Raw genomic sequence first — 9647 nt, 5'->3', positions numbered from 1 at the left:
GGATCTTGTGGCCTGTTATAAACTAGTCAGGGGGGATCAGCAGGCATTGGGGGAGTCCCTGTTCCCCCGAGCACTGCCAGAAGTGACCAGGAATAACGGTCACAAGCTGGCAGGGGGTAGATTCAGGCTAGATATCATGAGGCGCTACTTCACGGTCAGGGCGGCTAGGGTCTGGAAACAACTTCCAGGAGAAGTGGTGCTGGCTCCTACCCTGGGAGTCTTTAAGAGGAGGCTGGATGAACACCTTTCCGGGGTTGTTTGACCCCAGTACTCTTTCCTGCCATGGCAGTGAGTCGGACTTAATGATCTACTCAGGTCCCTTCCGACCCTACCCACTATGAAACATTCATTTATGGACACCACTGGGATCCCTGATCCCAGAATTGTTCATATCCCAAATGTGCCCATTCCACATGTCCAGTGCAGGGGGAGTCCAAGATCAGGATTGACAAGTACCCTTGCATTGACATGTTAAAAGCCAGGTTCCCACAAGTCTGAGATCAGGTCTGACAATCAGTTGATTGTCACTTCTGTCCCTGGGATCACACTGGGGTCTCCAACTAGCCTTGTGGCTGATTATCAACCCTGGCCCCAGATGTGCCACATGTTCTTTTTAAGGCACCATACAAGCCAGCCACAAAAAATGTCCTACATATAATGTAGAGCATTTTTCTATCTGGTGTGCCATTTTATGGTGCCTTAAATTGGGTACACAATAGCACTCAATCACATCCCATTTATTATTTAAACTCAGGGTATTTATTGGGAAAGGACAAGGACATGTAGGCACCAAACACACACAAAAAATCAAAGGGAGTTGAAGGCAAATCTTTTGCATTTAGAACAAACTCTCTGCAGCTTCTTTTTATTCCTGGAGGAGCTCTTCTTATTGTACATTCCTGGAAGGTACTTTAGTCCAGACAGGTGAAGCTCCATCTCTGTGTGACTCTGAAAGACTAATCTTGGAATATTGCATTCAGTTCTCAGTAACCAGTCCTGGTAAAAAGACAAAATAAATATGTACCAAATCCTGCACAGAGAATTGGACAAGATGATCTTTGATGTCCCTTTGTACCTTATGGGCACATCTACACATGTGCTTTAATGCAGAGTAGACTGTTTTACTGTGCAATAAAGTGTTATATAAAGAACTGTGACATTATACTTATGCACGGTAAAATAGTCTACTGAGCATTAAGCATCACTAAAAAAGCATGCATTAGCGCAGCCTAATATACTTTAGTTTAGTACCTCACATTGGAGGATGCCTGCACACAAATGCAGAGGCTGCTCCAACGCACTGTAATTGCAGCATGTCAGAGAAGAATCAATTAATGAAATCTGTTGGAGTATGGTGATCACTATGCTCCAGCAGCCTCCAGCTTCTCATGTCCCCATGTTTCAAAATAGTGGCAGGCGGCACTTGAACTAAAGCTCATCAAACAAGCTTTAGGTCAAGTGCCCTCACTGCTATTTTGAAGCATGGGGACGCTGATACATGAGACGCTACAGTGCTTTCATTAGAATGGTTCTCGGAGCTGCTCTAATTAAAGCACCCCCACCACCCGGAGCACGTGAAAAAGTACCCAGAGGTACTAATTTAATGCACATTAGAAAAGGCACATTAATGCACAGGTAGATGCACCCAACGATCCTAAAATTCTTCCAACCGAAGAATACACATGCCTTATTGACCTGATGCACTCAGGTAATAGAGTATAATTGAAATTTTGAGTCAGTCACCATGTCATATCTTTTATAGGCATCAAATGTCAAATTCAGCAATGGTAAAACTCCATTGCCTTCAGGAGACTTGTTTCAGGCATGAACCAGGCCCACTTCATCTCTTTAATGTAAAACACAGAGATAAGATCTCCTTTCTCTTCCAAAGATTGAGGCTGGACCCGTGGGATTGCCAAGGAAAGCAGGTGTATTTTGGCTTAATACTATTTTCATCTACAGCGCTATGTTCTCCACTTGCTGGTTCTTCAGTATGACCTCACATCCATCTACCCACCATCGTCCCTTCCTGAGGGACCAACCAGAAAGCAGCGTATTGTTTTCCCAGAACTCTACTGGACGTGCTTGGGTTTGGGGATTTTTTTGCCGAGCGAGGGGTGGGGAGGGGAGGACAGTCATAAAGTCTGCTACAAGAATCAATACAGAAACATTCTTGTACTTCTAGTACCTTAGAGCACAGAGCGTAAAGCCCCCCTCCCTACCCCACAGCGGTGGGGGAGAGGAAGGAGGAGGATGGAGAAGAGTCCCCCTTTGGGGGTGGGCAGTGGAGTTGTGTACCCAGATTGCTCCCGGCTGTCAGGGGAGGTAGACAGGGCTCTCCCCCTCCTCCTGCCTCACCATGGGGGAATCTGGCTACGCTTCCTCTTCCCCCACTCTCTGAACCCTGCAGGCCAAGGTGAGGATTTAAACCCTTCCTCAACCATACTCAGGCCTGCTGGGGCCTGGCCACACTCTCCCCCACCCAAGCTCAGCCTCCCTGTGGAAGGGAAGGGAGGGTTGCTTTAGCACCCCTGGGATTCTGGCCTGAGCCACTGCAGGCACATGCCTGTATTTCTGGAATGAAAAGCGAATGTCTGTTCACTTGCAAATCAGTTCCACCTCTGCAGGTTAGACTAACCTGCAAAGACTGAATCAATTCAGGCTGAGGCTTTTTGAATGTCTGTCCCTAGCCTGAGAAATTAACTGTGCTTGAATGTAAGCTTGTTATCAGAGAGCTCCAGCCCCTTAGGAGCCAGAGGAAATTTTCTGAAGCGTGTCTGCTGCTTACACAGTTAACTCTCTGGGGACTGGACTGCTTGGCTCTGCTTCCTTAGAGAACGGGTGGTGTGGGTACACATATTCACAGAGCTGGCTGGGAGGAGACATGAAGTTCCCATTCCCTCGAGGCAGTAGTTCCAACCACACTACAATGGTAGTTGTCTCTTCCAAGAATGAGCAATTTTGATGCAAGCAAAAGGAACATAAGGTGGAAGGCCAGTGATTCTTGTCTCTCCTAAATGGGTAGTCTGATACCAGGCACAGCCCTAGGATCCCACAGAGACCTGCTACAAAACATGGAGTTTTACCTATTTATATGAATAGACCAGGCCTTTAGAGATGCAGCAGATGCACCTGTAATCCTTTTACCCTCCAGCTCCAGTGCAGCTTGAAGTAGTCAGCTAAAAGCTTGCTCAGGCTGAAGCAGTATTTCAGTAGGAGAAGGAAGTGACCTGCCTTTTTTAAAAAACTGCAGTCAGGCAACAGAGAGGGAGACCAGCAACCAATCAAGGTGTCCTTCACCCAGCTGGGAATGATGGGTGCTGCCAATTAAGGAAACCTGTAGCCCACAAAAAGCAGCATTCAGGCAATTGTGAGCTTTTCAGCAGGGGGAAAGGAAGGCGGCATTTGAACTGTTGGTGGGAGGCATGTAACCTATTGCAAATTCCTTACCTAGCCTATTATTTGCAGCTGCACCTCTTGTTGGAGGATGAGCCCTTGCTTGACTTCGTGTTTGTAGTATCATTTCCAGGGGTGGTGGTGGAAACCTCATTGTTTCAGACTAGCCCAGACACAGCACTAGCTTCGGATCACTACGTAGTGCTCTGGTCTGATGAATCTTTCCCCGTGACACACACTGCAGAGATAAAAGAAAGCCTTAGTCAGTGAACAGTGCACCCCAACACAGCTACTTACAGTTTTTACAGGTGTTTTAATGGACATATAAAACTTTCACCTGCTTTATTGCTTCTGGGAGACAATAAGGAAGCAATGTAGGAGCTCAGGGGTAGTGAGGCAGTGTACTCTGGAGGTGTGAGTGCAGGGTCTGGGACTGGGGCTCCCCAGGTAAGTGTGTGGCAGGCTGCAAAGTCAGAACAGCTTTCTGCCCTGGTTTTGCAGTGATAACTTGGAACCAACCACTCTATATGATTAATTCATTAAGGCCTCCACATTGCTCAATCTATATAAGCACTATAAAAACGCAATGTTATTTATGGTCTCTTCCCAGGTTCTCTATACTAATCACAGTGCAAATGCAACAGAAAGCCAAAGGGCTAAGCCATGATTTTTTTCTCAACACATATCCCACAACCTTTCATAAAGATGGATGTGTCTCCTCATTAACTGTAGTGGGGCAGGAGCCAAAGGATGGAAGCCTCTGTGGAAATGGAGAGCCATAAACTTGATTGCTGCATCATGAACACTTGTGTTCAGAGACAGTGGGATGATGGATCTGTCACTAGCAGTTGGTGTTGGGGGGGAGTTTCAAATCTATTCAGTTGGACAAGTTAGGAGAATCCATCAGATTACACTCATCTTGCTTTCCTAAACTGTTTCCAGGACATCCTGCCACAATGGGGGGGAATAATGCTCATGCTCCATGATTTGTTTAAATTGCTTTATGTTTATCACTTGGACAATATTTGGAAGTCAGTTAATATAGGTAATAAACACTCATACAACACTGGCTGCAAACTAGCCCCTATTACCACTTTATCAGTTAGAGAACAGAGGAAAGACACTCCACACAGATTGCTATAAAACTGCTCTAAATGGTAAATGGTTTTTGGATACAGCTAATGATGCTTAACTTTCTACTCCCTCTATTGTGTGGCTCTGTTGGATATCTATCAAAACTTGTGAGCCCTTCCGGGTCATGAAGGCCAGTCTTAGTGGTTGATGAGCATAGGGTATCTGTGGAAGAAGGATATCGAGCAGATGGGAAAGATAAGTTTGCTATCTGCTGCTGGAAGCTGACACATATTAATTCTGGCCCATGTTACCATGCATGGCTGACGTTTTCAGTTTGGTTTGGGGCAGAGTTCCTGTAAAATACCAGTCGTGTCTTGGGCTCCACCACTCCCCCTGCCATCACTGTAAAATATTTTATTTTAAATAGTGGTATGATGATCTATAGATGTTATTGGCACTGGAGGTTTGCAATGTTTGCCATGAACCTAGAAGTTCAGTCTTAGCAGAGAAGACTGTGAATATGCCCTATACACAGGCTTCACAGTATTTCACTGTGGAGAGGATATGCCTTTCTGCTGAAGAATTAGCCCTGGGAATAAATGTTGCTAAAGTTTCACTGTAAATCATTACTTTCACATCCCCGTGCCCTTCAGAATGGGGATAGAGCTACATCTATAAGTGAATATTAATATTCCTGCTATGCTGGTAATGAATACCTCAGTGCTATCTGTCCGTAGTCAGTCTCACTGCATTTATAGTACTTTCATCAGTCTCACTCCAGCATCTGGAAGAGAAATTGCTACTTCCCAGAAGCACAAGTTGCATCGAATTAACTGCATTTAAGGGTCAGGCGTGGGTGGGGAAGGCTTGTGTATCATAAGCAAACCTGGTGGTGATACAACGTGGAGAGCACAGAGCGTATCTCAAGTCGCTCAGTGGGGTATGTTCTAATCTGGAGCAAGAGAGAGGCTGCAGCAACCCAGACCTCCCCTCCATCCTCAAAAAGGTGCAGTGCAGCTTTAGAAAAATGACTTTTTAGTTGCTTTATTTTTCTTCCCAATCTTTATTCCTAAGCTCTCCTCTGATTCTCTTGGAACACCCCCCCCAATATATCCCCCCCACCCGCCACACCCCCTTACTACTGCAGCTACCTAATCCCTGCAAAGCCAGCCTCTCTGCTAAACTTCCCTACAGGACTTCGACCAGCGCGGTGCATGCTCCTGTTAGGGGCACTCCAATCAAACTGTCTGCAGCTCAAATGAAGCCAGGCAGCAGATTTAACTACTGAGATAGTTCAGGTTGAGCTTGCTGTTTGTTGCAGAGGAGGAATGAAGGTCCCCTCTGCTGTACCGTTGTTAATCATTATTAACTTTTCTTGAAATCTGGGGCATTGCAATAGCCTTGGTATTGCATTCCCAGACTCCCCTATTAACGCCTGGCCAACACCACAGATTGCAAAAGGCCATCTGGGGCAGAGTGCTTTAATCCTTTCTTCAACCTGTTTAGAATTTGATGGGAGTATTTCTGCAGAAAAATGTGTAGGGTTGACATTCAGAGGCATGAGGCACATCCTGTTACCTCTGGTGCAGTAGTGGGTGCTCTTGACTTGTGGATGTCAGGACCCAGAGAATTAAACAATGTTGGTGTCACAAGCAGGAAAACAGCTTCAGAAAACTGACTTCTCGCCCTCTGAAGTGGAAGGACAAGTGTTTCAGCTATCTCTGATCACCTGGAATAAAAAAGGCAGAAGGAACAGTTTCCTTACCATGAGTAACTGTTTAAAAAAACCCACCAAAACCCAACAATTCTTGCTGCTCACAAACTCATACCAAGCCAATCCTTCCTGAGTTTTCATCTGCTTACAGTAGGAACTACAAGGCTGCTCCAAGCAGCTGTAGAGAGAGGATGTGTCCTGTAATCATGCAGAACTGCGTCACCCAGCCTCTGAACTTCCTCCTTAACTGGGGGGCTTAGGTCAGCTAGTGTTTACCCTGCCTACTTTTATGGCTGTAATTATCAAGTGTCCTCTGTTACACCAAAAAGCAAATCACCCTAGCCTTGATTTAGGAAAGTGAGTCGTTAAGCGAGAAACCCAGAACTCCCCCACCCCACCCTCTTTTTTAAGGAAGCTTTTATGTCTTTGACTGGACTGAAATTCAATACCTAAATGTAACCCTAAGGCTTTGAGACCCTTGTTTGTCTAGCATTATGTAATGGCAAAGTATTCTCATAATAATGTCCAAACCAAGGCAGCTGATGTGCTGTGACACTGGCTTGTTGTAGGAATCACAATAATATGAGGGTAGTCAAGCACTGGAACAAGCCACCCAGAGAAGTTGTAGAATCTCCATTCCTGGACATTTTCAGGAGCAGGTTGGGCAGACATTTGGCTGGGATGGTTTTAGTCAGGGATGATCCTGCCTTGAGCAGGGGGCCAGACAAGATAACCTCATGAGATCCCTTCCAGACAAGATGCACAGGAAAGTACTGTTTGTTTTGAGACATTTGGCACATGCCCTTTGCTCACTGTAAGGTAGTTGAGTGTTAATATGCAATGTGCACATAGATAAATGGAGGCACAGAAAGTCTGAGTTGTGTAAGGTTATAGAGCTATCCAGAAAAAAAATAGTAGAACCCAGAATCTGTGTCCTCCAACCACACAACCTAACCACTAAACCACAGTTTCCACCTTGGGAGGGGGCCTAGATTTACAATCAAAATACCTCTTTTTTTTAAAAAAAGCTGTCTCTTTTTAATGACTTTAGCTCAGATTATTTGTTCATTCCTTGTTTATATTCCATCTTCCTTGGGTAATGGTTCAGACTAGGTCTGCTGTATTGCCCTTGTTCACAATAAATGTTAATCAAATGAAACTTGGCAGTATCGCCTGTCTAACCTTCAGCAAACAGTAATGGGCACAGTGAGTTTTGTCCAATAATTCTTACTTCCACTCTAAGTGAAACAGAGCACTTGAACTGGATTATGGAGCTAGGCAAATGAACATCTGTTTATGAACATTTGAATTGTTTGATCATTCAAGGGAATGTCACAGTCTCTTCCCTTTTTGTGCTTTCTGAAGAGGCTTAGTGCTCAGGCAAGTGAAGAGGTACCAGTCTGAAAAACACCAAAGGCAAAAAAAGACCTAGCCATCCAAGCCCACCACTATTATTTTGAGTCTGCAATTCAGAGATGGTTTTGGTGCACAACCACTGCACCATCTTGCAGTATCTTGGCCTTCCTGAGCCAATGATAATGCCACAGCGGCACCAAGAGGGCAGCACAAGTGTAGAGTGAATCACATGTGCCACCATCACTGAATATACAGAAGATCTTGATGCCAATGTGATTGGTAGCTACTCCTAGCACTGGACAACCTAAAGCCTCATGAAGGTCAAAGGTAATGTGTCACCAAAAGAGTGAATGACTTTGCCAAACCAAGGAGAAGAGGTTGCTTTCACTAAAGATGCTCTAAGTATTTTTGGTACCCAAAAAATCACAAACTCAATATTTGTGCATGTGTGCACACCCATTTCTCTTGATTCACCATTTATTTTGTGTAGCATTTTCTCTTTCTTTGTGGTAAGTCTTTTCTAGTCTCTCCTAAAACATCCCATAAATGTGATACGCACAAAAGTTCAACAACCCACAAGAAACACAGCATTGTGCCTTATGGCCATGAGGAAAAAAAAGAGCATATGCATGGCATTTAATGACAGGAAAAGGAAACTTACTCTCCTAGATCCCGAAGTGCTGTATGACTACTTTTTAGACTTCCTGTTCTTTTAAGGCATGGGAGACCTTAGTAGCATAGTACATTAGTATTCGTGTCACTCAAACTGCATACAAGTACTGGCCCAGTACCTGTGGAGTCAGTACTGTGACCCAGGCCCCTTGCTCTCTGGGGTATCTTAGAATTAGGGATCTACCTAAATCACATTGAGGCAAAAGAAAACTTATGAGCCGCTCACAGGGCATGGCACCATTTTTGTGGTCTTTTCGCAGCTGCCCCCACCCCACACCCTCCTGCCACTGATGGGCCAAGGGGACTTGGCAGCCCCGCTCCTCACTGCTAATTGGCCAAGAGGGCTGCCTATCATGGGGCCCCCAGCCCTTGACAGTGATCGGCAGAAAGGGGTGGGGCCATACGATGGTCAGTCCTCTTGGCCAATCAGCAGCAAGAGGTGGGGGGGCCTCCATTTTTGCTGCTTCCTTTCATGCCACTGGCCTCACCCACCCCCCAGCAGGCTGCAAGGTTAGGTGAGAGTGGCCAATAGGGTAGATCCCAACTTATTGCTCCCATCCACATGGAAGACATCAATGTTTTCCCATCACCGCAGCTGTTCCAGGAATCCCTAGGTGATCCCAAGGGACAAGCTGGCATAGCCCGCAAAGGTATTACATTTCTAAAGAAATGTCTGCAATGCTGGAGGGGCACAAATCCCCGCCCCTGCCCCGACCACCACCACCACTCTGGCCTAGTCCCTGCTCCCCCCAGGGTGGATGTGGACCTGTGGACACAATTCTGTGGGGTCCAGAGGAAGAAGTTTTGGTATCAGAGAGGTAGCTGATCCCCACTCTCTTTGTCTTGCTCTAGGATCATAGAGAAACACATATGCAAAGTCTTTTCGGTGTATTCTTTGTATTTATCAAGCACCTATTGCTTTCCATTCAACCTACCTCGTCTTACAGCTACAACACCAAGTTCCATATCTTTTAACAGCCAAGGAAAACTTGTCTCAATAAAAGTGGTGCTCTGGCAATGAGAAAACACAGGAAAGCAGAAACAAAAGACGGGTGCTGGGCAGCAGGTTATTGAACCAGGAAGCTTTATTTACATAGTAAAAGTAACAAGCAAATTCCTGAGACTGAGCTGCTCTAGTGCAATAAAGTCATTGAGCGGATACAAATCAGCAGTCTTCTCGACTGTCAGGCGAAAGAACAGCCTTCAGTGACGTGAGATTTTGAACAAAGATTACACCTTCTACAGATCCAAGTTTGTATACATGTAAATACGTTTGCATTTGTGCAATTAACACGGAGAGCAAAAGACTCTATGTTACTACAGTTCATAGTTTTCAGAAGGCTTTTTGGCCATCTTCTCTTGATTCTTAAACATCAAAAACAGAAACTTTGTAAAGCACTGCTACAACCCTAAAAATATCCTACGTAAGTTTGTT

The 9647-nt window shown here is 45.2% G+C and overlaps 1 long non-coding RNA gene across 1 annotated transcript; it reads right to left on the bottom strand.

The window, feature by feature from the left end:
* Positions 1-755: 755 nt before the first annotated feature.
* Positions 756-6560, bottom strand: LOC109324214. The gene is made up of 3 exons (XR_002104878.1): positions 5969-6560; positions 3451-3634; positions 756-996 (listed from the first exon to the last, which is right to left on the bottom strand). It is a non-coding gene; the product is annotated as an uncharacterized LOC109324214 (long non-coding RNA).
* Positions 6561-9647: the final 3087 nt, after the last annotated feature.

This window comes from Crocodylus porosus, unplaced genomic scaffold, assembly GCF_001723895.1.
Source record: "Crocodylus porosus isolate Cpor-Errol unplaced genomic scaffold, CroPor_comp1, whole genome shotgun sequence".
Lineage (NCBI taxonomy): Eukaryota > Metazoa > Chordata > Crocodylia > Crocodylidae > Crocodylus > Crocodylus porosus.
Note: the sequence above shows the minus strand (reverse complement) of the source record. Positions and strands in the feature narration are given on the sequence as shown.